Below are 15,126 nucleotides of genomic sequence, written 5' to 3' on the forward strand. Positions count from 1 at the left end.
CCAAAGGTTGGATTACTCTAATTGATGATCTAACGCACAACCTGTATTATTTCAATTATAAAGATAAAACAATATAATGCGGAAATTGAAATAACACAGACACCAGAAATTTTGTTAACGAGGAAACCGCAAATGCAGAAAAACCCAGGGACCTAGTCCAGATTGAACACACACTGTATTAATGCATTACAGACATTATCCTACTCTAAGCTAACTTCGTACTGGACTGCAGTTGAACCCCAATCAGTCTCCCACTGATCCAAGGTACAGTTGTAATCCCTACGCCTATGATCCCAGCAGGATATTGCGTACTTGATTCCCTTAGCTGATCTCACCCACAACTAAGAGTTGCTACGAATCAAAGTCGAAGACTTGACAATAAACAAATCTGTTTCACACAGACAAGTCTATCAAAGGATCAATCTGTCTCCCACAGATAAACCCTGAAAGGTTTTGTTCTGTCTTTTGATAATAATCAAGGTGAACAGGAACCAATAGATAATATGGTCTTATATTCCCGAAGAACAACCTAGAGTTATCAATCACCTCACAACAATCTTAATCGTATGGTAACGAAACAAGATGTTGCGGAATCGCAAACAATGAGACGAAGATTTTTGTGATTACTTTTTATATCTTGACTATCGAAGATATCAATCTGATTGTACTCGTACGATAGAAGATACAAGATCAGATCACAAAACTACGATAAAAGTAGTATCGGTCTGGCTTCACAATCCTAATGAAGTCTTTAAGTCATTAACCTAGTTTTAGAAGAAGAAAACCAAAGGTTAAAGGAGAACCGACTCAAGTATGCAAACTAGTATCACACGTGAGGTCTGGGGATTAGTCTTGCAATTAAGTTACCTTGGTAACAAAGCAATCAATATCCACCGTTAGATGAAAACCTGATTTAGATTCAAGATAATATTTCTCAACCGTTAGATCGAAAACTTAGCTTGTTACATACACTTGACAATGCACGCTTTTAGGTTTGTTAACCGTACCCAAACTTATGCACTTGTTGGTTGAACAATAGTTAACCAAAAGGTTAGCCATATGAGCATTCCATATCTTCTTCACCATAACTAGTTCAAATGATTTAAATGAACTAGTTAGAGAGTTGTTCAATTGCAAGGAAATCTCATGTACTACACAGGACACAATTGAAGTAAAGATGATTTGATTCACTTGAATCGGTTCATGAACTTTTATAGTCATGGTTTGAAAACTGTATTCCTTAGTCTTTTTAAGTTTAAGTTCATAAATCATATTCAGATATATAACCTTCTCAAGTTCGCAGACTAGGTTCGCGGACTTATGTTACCGGGCAGAGTTTACAAACTCCAGCAGAAATTCTAGGGTATGAGAACTTCGTCGGTTCGCGGACTGGGTTCGTGGACTTAGTTTCACGCAAGTAGTTTGTCAACTCTAGCAGAAATTCTCGGGTTTGAGAACTTCGGCAGTTCGCGGACTTAGCTCACGCCATTCTTCCGGTTCTCTTGATCAACAAAGTTCGCAAACTTTGGTTCAAGGAATATGACTTATACATAAATGTGTTTCCACAACAATGCTTATGTCCACCATTGGTTATGTAATCTAAACTCTCATTTCAATTATTGAAGCATTCTTACAGGACGTTATATAGTTGTTACACCATTTCTCATCAAAGCAATTTTCAAGATGATTGAAACATATCATGACTTTCGTCACATGGTAAAGATAAACTTGGTTAAAGCGAAAAGCTTACCAACTCATATTTCGAGATATAGATAGGCGAGGTATACTCGGATCAAAATACCAAATGTGTATAATCAAAGTCTATATATATAGAATACGACTTCTTATATCAAAGAGTAGGAGATAGAGTATATAGACTTTTGAGTGATAGATAAGTTCAAGTCTTCACATACCTTTTGTCGAGAAGTTCCACCGGTTCCTTGAGTAGTTCTTCTTCTTGTATGATGAATCTCCATGAAGTCCTTGAGGTCAACTACACTTTCTATCCTAGTCCGAGACTTAGCTATAATAGACTAGAAATCAAGACTTATAGTTTTGATCACTAACATTGACAAACATGCTTGAGTTAGCGACGCATACGATTTCGACCGAGCAATGCTCTAACATGACTAACGGTGGTCGAACTTTGATTGCACCTAGTTTGTTTATGATTGAGAATTTTCTCTTCTGATATAAGATTCACTCAAACTAGTTCAGAGTTTCGACAGGGATCTTTAGACTGTTGTTAGATCTAAAGACGATCTTGTGATAATCTTTTGTTAACAGACTCCGTTCTGTGCATGATTCACAAGAGATTCAAGTGATTGTGTGCAGGTGTTTATTGAAGATCTAAAAAGATTTGAAGACAAAGAATATATTCAAGATTTCTGATTTGGGGTTCATAATCTTTGGTGTGGATAATACTTGTTTCGGTAAAAGAGGATCCAACTATAATCGGTTTTATCATTGTGATAGAATTGGATTGATTAGTTGAGTAGATTGGGATCAACACAATTCTTTGGATTAAGAGTGTTGATCGCAAAATCTTAACAGTTACTTTGGTAATTGAACATAAGATGGATCTAAGGACCTGACAAAGGAGTTTATGTTAAGATAAACAGAAAAGACTTTGTCCAACTCATATCACTTGGTTGAAGTTAGTTGATACCAAACAGATTTGTTGTTATTTTACTGTTTGGAATACGAACCAAAGGAATTGTTCCAAGTACGTGACTTATTCATAAGTTGGAGGCGTGGGAATACATACGGAACTAGGTGAACTATAGGTTTAGTTGCTTGGTCTCAACTATACGAAGTTAGGTGTAATTTTGAGTAGTGGCTTAATCCTGAGAGTATTCAATTCTGGACAAGGTCCCGGGGTTTTTCTGCATTTACGGTTTCCTCGTTAACAAAATCTTGCTGTGTCATTTACTTTATATTTATGCATTATAATTGTTTTATTATAATTAAAGTAAATTACACAAACGTTAATTCCTATTTACTTGATAAGAAATCCTATTGTGTTTGGTTAAGTCCGAACCTTTTTATCAAGTAAACATACTTCGTTGTTGTATTGTCTCGATCTCGTATCCATAGACGATCACACGAAGTGTGAACCGATTAGTTGCATTGTCTCGACTCAATCCATAGACAATCACTTTTGGAGAAAGGACTTATAGGTAGGAAAAGTTTTAGCTTGAGGTATATTTGGGTACCCTCGCCTTTTCAATTGGTATCAGAGCAGGTAAACACGAAAAGATCTAACAATTTGTGTTTGGTGCGATCCAACCTATAAGATATTGTCCAAAGTAAATTTAAGCGAGAGAGAAAACTAAAGAATGGCTCGATTAACGTATCAGAAGATATGTGCTCTAAAGGAGAGTGTTCTTCAATATCAGATTGCTCAATTGATGAGATCTCTAACGAGATATTTTTGAGTTCTAATCTTGAGGTCTCTGATGAAAGATCAAGTGTGAAAACTTCTGAACTAAATGAATTGATTAAACAATTTCTTTTCTGCTCTAATGAACTTCTCTTAACACTTGAAAGAGAACGAGATTTAACATTAAAGTTTGAAAATCTCTATAAAGAGCATGAATTACTAAAAGAAGAATTCACACAACAAGTTTGTGACTACGAAAAAAAAATGAATATTGAACGTCATCATATAGAAACTTGTGAAAAAGATCTGGAAAGATCTCAAGAAAATATCTGTCTTTTGGAAAAAGAGATTGATGGCTCTAAAGTAAAATTGAACTCTCAACAAGAGTGCTTCAAGGAAAAAGAAAAAAGTCTTCTTTTTAATATAAGTTGTTTAGAGTAAACTCTCTGCACTACTATTGATGAAAAAAATTCATTAAAAGAGGAAAAATCTATAATGAGGAAAATGAATACGAGTTCAAACAACTTATCCTCTTTATTGGAGTCAGGAAGAAACCATGGAGACGCACGTGGTCTAGGATATGAAGGAAATAATACTGTAGTTCCTAACAATGAACTAAGTTTTTCAAATCTACGTGTACTCAAACAGAGGGGTCTCCAAAGTAAAATGCTCAATGAAACTGTATAGAAACCTGCAGGGAAAAACAAACAGTTGATGATCAATCATTCCAGAAGAAGGAAAGTGATGAAGAAGAAAAGATATCAAAGATAAGAAGAGTAAAGAAAGATAAAGGAACTTTCAAAAATCTTTCACAAACAGGTAACTACAAACATTACAACTCACATAATATCAAATGTTGTTATTCTTATGGTAGAAAAAATCATGTTCAGAAGTTGTGCAAGATTCGTAAAATGCAGAATGCTCTTCGATTTGTTTCAAAGGAATTGGGGAAAAGAAACTTTGATCCTCATCTCTTATCAATCAGAGTAAAAGAATATTATGTTGATTTCTGATTTACCCAGTATATACCAAAATCAATTAAAAGGGGGCATAAGAAAAATGAGTTTAAACGGGCAAGATTTGTCTCTCACCCTTTGAAAGGATCAGTCTCCGAATCATTATTAGATTATGATGACACATCATATCTCAATAAATGGAAGAGGAAGAACGGTCAAAAATGATGCACTATTGCATAAGAACAAATATCTCTGTACCCAAGCACTCCCGTGTTGTAGAGATTTGTTTAAAATGAGTAATTCCAGTTATTTCCTTTTGAGAAAGATTGTCGAAAATCTTTGTATAAAAGTTTCTTTTTATAAGCGGTTAAAACCTTATAAGAATCGAATTTCTATTCGAATTTTTCATGTTTTTTAATAATGAAAGACCTAAAGAATGTTATATCTGATTTGATATACTCCTATAGATTTCATGATCTATTAACTTGAAAAAATTATATAATACTTTTCACTGAGAATAAAAGATCATACAGTGAATTTGTAGGAGAATACTGTATCCAGGAAGGGGAAAGTGTTTTGGATTCCTCTAATGAAGGAAGATTCGAGATCTGTTCTGATTTGTGCTCATATCAGATCATGCCATCTCTTACGGAAGTAAGGGTTACAAGCCTATGTAAAGGACTAATTGAACTAATAGGAATAAAGGATCTTCTGAAGGAATTAATTTATGTTGCCCGAAAGGAAATTGTTTTCCATGCTATTTGCTGGGCATCTTACAGAGACTTTCGTGATCTTCAAATGATTAGTTTTCACTTTACCAACCTTGAAATGTTTGAAGAAAACGAAATTATGGAAACAGAGGATAACAAAGATGAATGAATCTGAACTCGTGTTCAAAGAAATAGACATCAATTTTTGATTTCTTTCAATGATTGTATTAGGTCTATTATGAATAAGACTATTATGAATAAAATTATTTGATTTATAATTTTTCTTGTGATGTTTTTCGGTTTACATAGCTTATGCTTGAATGCTTTATTTTTGCTATGGATGTTTATGGGATGTTTGATTTCGGTTTTATTACCTTGATATTCAATCTCATAATGTTGTGTACCCTTATGGTTTGGGTGACTTTTTGATTTCGCAAGATTAAGTTCTAGCCCATGTTGGTAGGATTTATCAAAGGATCGTGAGGGATTCTAGTAGAAATAATATGTGAAAAATTCACAATATGTTAAATCGGTTTTGGTTTAGCATAAAAGCATATGTGTTTCGACAGTTTTCAACTTTTGCTTTCAATTGTTAAAACCGATTTTCAACCTTTCTCTGGTAAAAGTTAGTTGTTGTTATTCTTTTGTTTTCCATAAGGATGACAACATGATGATATTTCGATATTAATTCTCCCTGGACGAATATGCAAACATAATGGAGAAGAGGATGCGAAATTTGAGGTAACAATCTTGTTAGTTAATTGTTTTCCTGTTTAAGAAAAGCCTGATTTTTATTTCATATATTTATTGCTTTTGCTTAACAAAATTTCGGTACAATTGATGTTTTATTCCATGATGTGTGTATGGATGTATGTGTGATTCAATTCTTTACGGTTAAGAAAAACTATTGATATCTTGCTTTACTGTATGGTATCAATTGTTTAAGCTTACAAAATTTCGGCGGAATTGCAGTGCTATAATGTCTATGTTGTTTCAATTGCTTCCGGTTGAGGTGAATAATTATGCAAGTTGATTTGTTTTGGTTTGTATGAATTATTTATGGCTTAACGAAAGAAACGGTTTACGGGATGAATTGTTTATTCCAATTCGATTCCGGATAAGAGAAACTAAGTTTATCTTAGTTAGACTTATCGAAGTGAGGTTTCGGTTATTTAAGTCTAATTGAATGCCTTAACAAGAAATACTAGTTAACTAACCTAGTATTTGACTTGTTTAAAACTTAAAACAATCCCAATGAAGTCTTTAAGTCGTTAACCTGGTTTAGAAGAAGAAACCAAAGGTTAAAAGAGAATCGACTCTATCTTAGCACAACTAGTATCACAGAGAATGTGTGGGATTAGGTTTCCCAGCTGCTAGATTTCTCCCTTATATAGTCTTTCAAATCAGGGTTCGCAATCAATGTTAGCTTGGTAACAAAGCATTCAATATTCACCGTTAGATTAAAACCTGATTAGATTCAAGCTAATATTTATCAACCGTTAGATCGAAAACATAGCTTGTTATACACAAATGAAATGCATGTTTCTAGGCTTGTGTAACCGTACCCAAACTTGTACATTAGTTGGTTCAACAATAGTTAACCAAATGGTTAGCCATATGATCACTTTCATATCAACCATATTCTTCTTCACCATAACTAGTTCAAATGACTCAAATGAACTAGTTAGAGAGTTGTTCAATTGCAAGGAAATCTCATGTACTACACAAGACACAATTGAAGCAAAAACGATTTGATTCACTTGAATCGGTTCATGAACTATATAGCCACGGTTTGCAAAAGCATTCCTTAGTTAATATGAATAAGTTCACAATCATCGTTTTTAGATATAACCTACTCAAGTTCGCGGACTTAAGTTCCCGGATGAAGTTCACAAACTCCAGCAGAAATTCTCGGGATTGAGAACTTCGCCAGTTGATGTGATTTTTGAAGTGTTGTAGTAATAAAGATTCGAACTCTAAGACTTGTGAAGATTAATTTTAAAGATTTAATAAAAATAATAAATATAAACAAAATCGAGAGTTGCTGGGACTAGGATTCCACCAAATATTCAAATTCATGCGACTCACCTATTTATTCTAAACCATTATAGCTCATTCAATAAGAATTTTGACTCTATTTCTTTGCCTAAGGTAGATTCTTAAAATATTAATTATAAATCTTAAGCATGGAATATCAAAAGAATTAATCCTTAGCATAAACCATCAAACGAAACGACAATTAATTAAGAATTTTTTTTTTTAATTTTAATTTAATGCAAATAGTCATATAAATAATTAAATGAATTTACCACGTGACGAGTTTTGGTTTCCTCCGTCGTCCCAGAGAAAGGTTTAGCTCCACATAGTGAAAAACACGCTCAAAATATATTTTTATAGCTCAAATGGTGTTTTACAAAGAAGAAAAGGGAGGAGAATAATATAAACCAGGAGTTTGCAACGCTGCAAGGTCGTTACAAAACTCACTGTTACAAATGTTGCGAAGAACTATTGTTATATGGTGTCGCAGAAGAGCTGCCGTTTATGGATTGGATATGTGACGGTCAAGAACGATAGTTCTTATCAGTTTATTGTTCTTCAGCTTCTCCTTCTCTACAGCAGCAGAGAAATCTGCTCTGCAGCTTCTTATTTTTCTCTGTCGCCTATCCCCAACTCTCGATCCCCCTCTCTGACTCCTAGGAATCATTTATATACCCAACAGTCAAGAAATATTTCGAATAAATGCTCATAATCTCCTCAGTAATGACATTAAACTCGGGAATATTTTCTTTATTCTCACGCCATTCTGAGTTGTTTGATTTATCCTCAAAACTTCCATCCGATAGAAAAATCCTAAGAGAATATCCTCTCTTCAATCCTAACTTCCTATTATAACTCAGAGAATCAAATCAATTACACCCGATAATATCTTCCTTTCCCTGTTTTGGATAACTACCGAAAATAACCGAGTTTGCTTCTTCAAAACACGTAAAAGACGTGTGTACATAGTGAGCATATAATATTTGTTCAAATCCCATGAAAATCTGCAATAATATCTTCCCAAAAATACATCCATACTCAAAAAATATCTCACGGGCACGTGCATTAACCTGTTTTTTTTCCAACTCCACGTAACCTCCTGATTCTTCGAGTTTAAACAACTTGCTATCCCAAGCCTTTTTAACCAAAAGGAAGATACCCATTCAATTTCAGCCATTAAGTCTCACTCGAACACCTCCAAAAGCCAAACCCTAATTCTGCCACCATTTTTCCCGCCAAAATTGAATATTCAAACGAAGAAGAAGGTCTCCTCTTATCCTGAGTGCTGGAGTGTGAATAACAATAAGTGTTGATTAGTAAAGAAGGTGCCCCTTAGTAATTAAGCTTCCCCTTATCCAAAGTAGGGGTCCGTTTAGCAAGTGTCTTTCGGGGGTGCAAAAACCACTTTTCGAGCAACTTTCTCCATAAGAGCTTATTTCCTTGAAAAGACATAAAACAAGTTTATTAGTAATAAAATGAGGCCTAGCTAATATAGTTATGGGTGAAAATAAGCCGCACTTTCGTGCTCATCACCAGTTCGCGGACTTCGTTCACGCACTACTCTGGTTCACTTGATTAACAAAGTTCGCAAACTTTTGGTTCAAGGAATAAGGACTTATACATATATGTGTTTCCACAACAATGCTTATATCCTCCAATGGTTATATAATCTAAACTTTCATTTCAATCATTGAAACATTCTCAGAGGACGTTATATAGTTGTTATTCACAAACCATTTTTCGTTAGAGAAATTTTCAAAGTGATTAAAACATAACATGACTTTCGTCACTAGGTGAAGATGAACTTGGCTAAAGCGAAATCCTACCAACACATATTTCGAGAAATAGATAGGCGAGATAAACTCGGCTTGAAATACCAAATGTGTATAATCTAAGTCTATATAGAAAAACAACTTTTGTCTCAAGATAGGAGATAAATAGACTTTTGAGTGATAGATAAGTTCAATTCTCCACATACCTTTTAGTCGATGAAGATCCACCAGTTCCTTGAGTAGTCCTTCGTCTTGTATGATGATTTCCATGGAGTTCTTGAGCTCAACTACACTTTCTATCCTAGTCCGAGACCTTATCTATAGTAGACTAGAAATCAAGACTTATAGTTTTGATCAATAACATTGACAAACATGCTTGAGATATCAACGCATGCGAGTTCGACCAAGCAATGCTCTAACAATCTCCCCCTTTGGCAATTTTAGTGACAAAACTATCAATACATATGGAATACAAAAAATATATAAATAAACTTTTGTAGCTCCTATTCCACATGCCTAATCTTCAACATTACTCGAAATCTTCGTCACTTCCAAGTACTCCAATGATCCCAAAGGTTGTAACTTTAGCATCATCGTTGTTGAAAATCTGTATCTATAACAACAAGAAAACAAGAGTTCTCAATCATTGTTATACAGTGTCATAGTGTCATTACACAACGTCAAAGTTCAATTGTATCACAACTTTAGCAACAATACTATAGTGATATGTCACTCCCCCTTAGTCAATACTCCATCTCTCATGGAAACCACTCCCCCTTACATAATGATCCGAAAACCATATGTATTTGTAGTGTGAACTACATATTAATTCTCCCCCTTTTTGTCAATAAAATTGGCAAAGGTATAAGAACGGGATCATAATGAAATTTCCGAAAGAGACATTTCATGACCAAAAGAAAGCATATATCATCTTATTTAGATGCAATCATAAATCCGAAGCTAAATGCATTCATCAAGGAGTCTATAAAGATACTAGATAACCTGTATAATATTCCACAACCGCAATCCCCACAAAGATTTGGCAATTAAGCACAAGTTCAATTAAGAACTCTCCCCCATAAAATGTCATTACCGAAAGAACAACAAGAGCGACCTTAATTTCAAAAAGAAAAGAAAGATTTCTTTGGAAATAACAAATCACATACGAGTATGAATTTGAATCCAAAATATTCAATTAAATTAACCATAAGAGAACCCATGATTAATTTAATCAAACATGCTCAACATAAGTAAACTTATGGAGACTTAAAAACACTCAATTAGATTAATCACAAGAAAACCCCATAATAAATCTAACCAAAAAACACAACTAAACTAATCACAAAATTAATCAATTTAATTGGTCATGCTCAACACAAAGTATCTCATGGAACAAAAACTATGTCAAACCAATGACTTAGTCGATAGAGATCAACATAAGACACCTTATGGAAAAACACAAAAATTGTGGATCGGAGATCGACCTTATAACATTCAATGAGCAAGGACTCATTCTACTTTCCATCACCATTTTCACAATGACATTCAATAAACATAATCCTTGAATACAAAAGATTTTAACCTATCTTCCATCAAGAATTGACATAATAGGATTAACTTTTATATTTGTCAAAATTCAATTCATTCTTTCATCAATACATGCATATCAACTCATGAACGACTTTACTTTTGATAAATTATGGGAAAATCAAGTTCACGGACGTAAACACACATATCCCATGACAATATTGCAATATATAAAACCATAAAGATTAATACTGCAAAAACCATCTTCCAAACAATTTTAGAATTTCAACAAATAAACCTAAAAACATGAAGATGAAAACGTTGGACATAGCTATGTGTAATCACAATAATGGCTATTCCAAACTCTAGTTATTCTTCTAAATGAAACAAGAAAAATAGAAGATTTATAGGAAAATAAAAAGAAAATCAGAGTTCACTGAGGATCTCATATTTTTCAATGAGTCCATCAAAGAAGGTGTCACTGATTTCCTTTAACTTTTTGACCGTAGATACACCATGTTCGTGAGTAAGAACACCAACTTTACGATCAACAACCCGAGCAAGCTGTCTAGCCTTGACGCAATCCATGATGAGCTTCTTTTGATTCCGTATCAGAAGATTCTGATTAGCAAGGATTCTGGCCTGACCATCCAATAGTTGGTTTATTTTCAGTTGAAGGTATGCAAACTCGACCTTTGAATCGTTCTGAAAACGGTTTAAATCCTTGAAGGAATCATCAATCCAGGAGTTATGATCCTTTCTTTCAAGCATCTTCTTTAGAACCAGCTCTTGAATTGACTCACGTCCTTGAACGTCTTCCTCCATCAAGATGCACAATCTCTTGAGATTTTGCAGATTTCTCCATATAATTTTTGTTAGGAATGGAAAAACACAATATGGAGTAATATATGTGTGTATAAACAAGAGAAGGAAACTCTTGTTTTGGAAACTCTATGAACTCATAAGAGGAGGACGCGAACGTTTGTGGACCGTCAGCACACAGAAAAGAAAAACTTAAATAGAAAGATATACAACATACTTGATTAATTCTCAATTATTGTCCTTGCACCTCTCAAGTTAGGAACAAGGAAAAGAATACCCGGAATCAGGTGGTAGAGTGAGAATTAATCCCACTATGATCATTGAGAATTGAGTTGTACATGTCATCTGACAACTTAATCCTTGTGTCTTTATCTTTCTTCGGTTGACATTCATCCGATAAGAAAAGGACACAGCTTTAGAAACATATCCGTCAGAAGGCTTTCTCTGAGGACTAAATCTAGGACCTTTTGGAATTGGCACAAGAGGATCAGAATAGATAGAGATCCATTTTCTAGACTTAGATTTCCCAGACTTATTTTTATAAACACAAGGAATGTGTTCATTAGTGGCAAAGAGTTTATTCCATTGAGATGAACTTGTTCCTTGTGATGATTTCTAGAATATAGATCATTTTTATAATATTTCTTATTTTTTGTAGGCATGCGATTCACTGCAGTAGTTGATTGACTATTTATTCCATTGACAGTGGAAAGAAGCAAATTATGAAGTTTAGAAAAAAAATTCCTCCTGGAAAAACAATGGATAGCATAGTGATTCTTTTTCCCACAAAAAGTACAGGTTCGTGGAGGAGAAGCAATAATTGGCACCTGTTTTAACTTCATAGCCATATGAGAAGATTGTAAGTTATGTAAACTTTTCTCGACACAATCTTCTTCTGGAGAACATTTTGTCATGTACTGTAATTCATGAGAATTAGTTTGTACAGATGAATTTCCCCTTAAGACAGAGTTTTACTTTTCCAAGGATCTGCACTGTTCATGGGACAGAGTAAGATATGCACTTAGTTTCTCTTTTTCGACACGAAGTCTGTTAAGATTTGATGAATGCGTCTCGATCAAACGTTTTTCTATAATTGAGTCTTCCTTAACAATATCCTCAAGAACACTAATCTTTTCACGCCGTAGAGTAGTTTCTTGGAGAAGTTTTTCAATATTCTTAGAGAAGGACTTAATGATGCTATAGATATCATGTTCTCGATCAAGAGACTTTTCAAATTCATCAATAAGCTGATCATGATTCTGAAAATCAATAGTTTCAGCAGAGTTTTTTGAGATTCTGGTGAGCTCCTTTTCAGCTTTTGCCAGAGTGTCACATGCCTCATGAGAGGAAGACATGTCAACATCTGATGGAACAATCTTTCTACCTCGGGATTCGAAAGAATCAACTAAGGAGTAACCCTTTGAGGTGTTTCTAAGACACTTGGCGTAATTGAAAGCTTCAGGAGACATCTAGGTATGCGTAAGAGAGATTTTTTCCTCAGACTCAGATTGCCACAAACACAGACTTATCAGGTCTTAAATGTGTTTGCCTGCTATGATCCAATTGAAAAGCGGGGGGTCTAACAACCACACCCAATATTTCGCTTAGCAATCTGTATGGACAAACTCCAATATACTTTCTAGAGAATCAACTAGACAGTCAGACTCAATCTAGATAAAAAGTATATCAAATAGTTTATATCTCAATCTCTCGATTTGATATATACTCAAGCAAATAGAAATGTTCGAGTCTTTATCAAATACTAGACAGATAACTAGGATGGTACCGAAGACCAATATCCAAATGTCAATCAATTTAAATCAACAACCAAAAGGTTGGATATTCTAATTGATTGAACAATGCAAAACTTGTGATATTTCAATTATATAACAAAATATAATGCGGAAAAGAAATAACACAGACACCAGAATTTTGTTAACGAGGAAACCGCAAATGCAGAAAAACCACGGGACCTAGTCCAGATTCAAGACACATTGTATTAAGCCGCTACAGACACTAGCCTACTCCAAACTAACTTCGTCCTGGAATGAAGTTGAACCCCAACCAATATCACACTGATCCAAGGTACAATTATGCTCCTACGTCTCTGATCCCAGCAGGATACTACGTACTTGATTCCCTTAGCTGATCTCACCCACAACTAAAAGTTGCTACGAACCAAAGTCGAAGACTTTAATAAACAAATCTGTATCACACAGAAAAGTATATGGTAATAGATAAATCCGTCTCCCACGAATATACCTACGAGTTTTGTTCCGTTTTTTGATAAATCAAGGTGAACAAGAACCAATTGATAATCCAGACTTATATTCCCGAAGAACATCCTAATATTATCAATCACCTCACAATAGTCTTAATCGACGCAGCGAAAAAAGATATTGTGGAATCACAAACGATGAGACGAAGATGTTTGTGATTAATTTGTATCTTGCCTATCGGAGATAGAAATCTCAAGCCAATTATTACAATTGTACTCGTACGATAGAAACATCAAGATCAGATAACACAACTACGATAAAGTAGTATCCTACTGGCTTCACAATCCCAATGAAGTCTTTAAGTCGTTAACCTGGGTTAGAAGAAGAAACCAAAGGTTAAAGGAGAATCGACTCTAGCTTACCACAACTAGTATCACACATAATGTGTGGAAATTAGGTTTCCCAATTTCTATAGTTCTCCCTTATATAGTCTTTCAAATCAGGGTTTGCAATCAATGTTAGATTGGTAAAAAAGCATTCAATATTCACCGTTAGACGAAAACCTGATTAGATTTAAGATAATATTTATCAACCGTTAGATCGAAAACATAGCTTGTTATACACAAATGAAATGCACGTTTCTAGGATTGTGTAACCGTACCCAAATTTGTACATCAGTTGGTTCAACAATAGTTAACCAAATGGTTAGCCATACGATCACTTTCATATCAACCATATTATTCTTCACCGTAACTAGTTCAAATTACTCAAATGAAATAGTTACAGAGTTGTTCAATTGCAAGGAAATCTCATGTACTACACAAGACACAATTGAAGCAAAAACGATTTGATTCACTTGAATCGGTTCATGAACTATATAGCCACGGTTTTCAAAAGCATTCCTTAGTTAATATGAATAAGTTCACAATCATCGTTTTTATATATAACCTACTCAAGTTTGCGGACTTAAGTTCCCAGATGGAGTTCACAAACTCTAGCAGAAATTCTCGGGTTTGAGAACTTCGCCAGTTCGCAGACTGGGTTCGCGGACTTAGCTCACGCACTACTCCGGTTCACTTGATCAACAAATTTCGTAAACTTTGGTTCAAGGAATAAGGACTTATACATATATGTGTTTCCACAACAATGCTTTATCCTCCAATGGTTATATAATCTAAACTCTCATTTCAATCATTGAAACATTCTCAGAGGACGTTATATAGTTGTTATTCACAAACCATTTTTCGTCAGAGTAGTTTTCAAAGTGATTGAAACATAACATGACTTTCGTCACTAGGTAAAGATGAACTTGGATAAAGCGAAAGCTTACCAACACATATTTCGAGAAATAGATAGGCGAGATAAATTCGGCTCGAAATACCAAATGTGTATAATCCAAGTCTATATAGAAAAACGACTTTTGTCTCAAGATAGGAGATAAATAGACTTTTGATTGATAGATAAGTCCAAGTCTCCACATAACTTTTAGTCGACGAAGATCCACCAGTTCCTTGAGTAGTCCTTCATCTTGTATGATGATTTCCATGGAGTTCTTGAGCTCAACTACAATTTCTATCCTAGTCCGAGACCTTAGCTATAGTAGACTAGAAATCAAGACTTATAATTTTGATCACAAATATTGGCAAACATGCTTGAGATAGCAACGCATGCGAGTTCGACCGAGCAATGCTCTAACAGTAA

The sequence above is a fragment of the Papaver somniferum genome, chromosome 4 (genome assembly GCF_003573695.1).
Source record: "Papaver somniferum cultivar HN1 chromosome 4, ASM357369v1, whole genome shotgun sequence".
In the NCBI taxonomy this organism is placed as follows: Eukaryota; Viridiplantae; Streptophyta; class Magnoliopsida; order Ranunculales; family Papaveraceae; genus Papaver; species Papaver somniferum.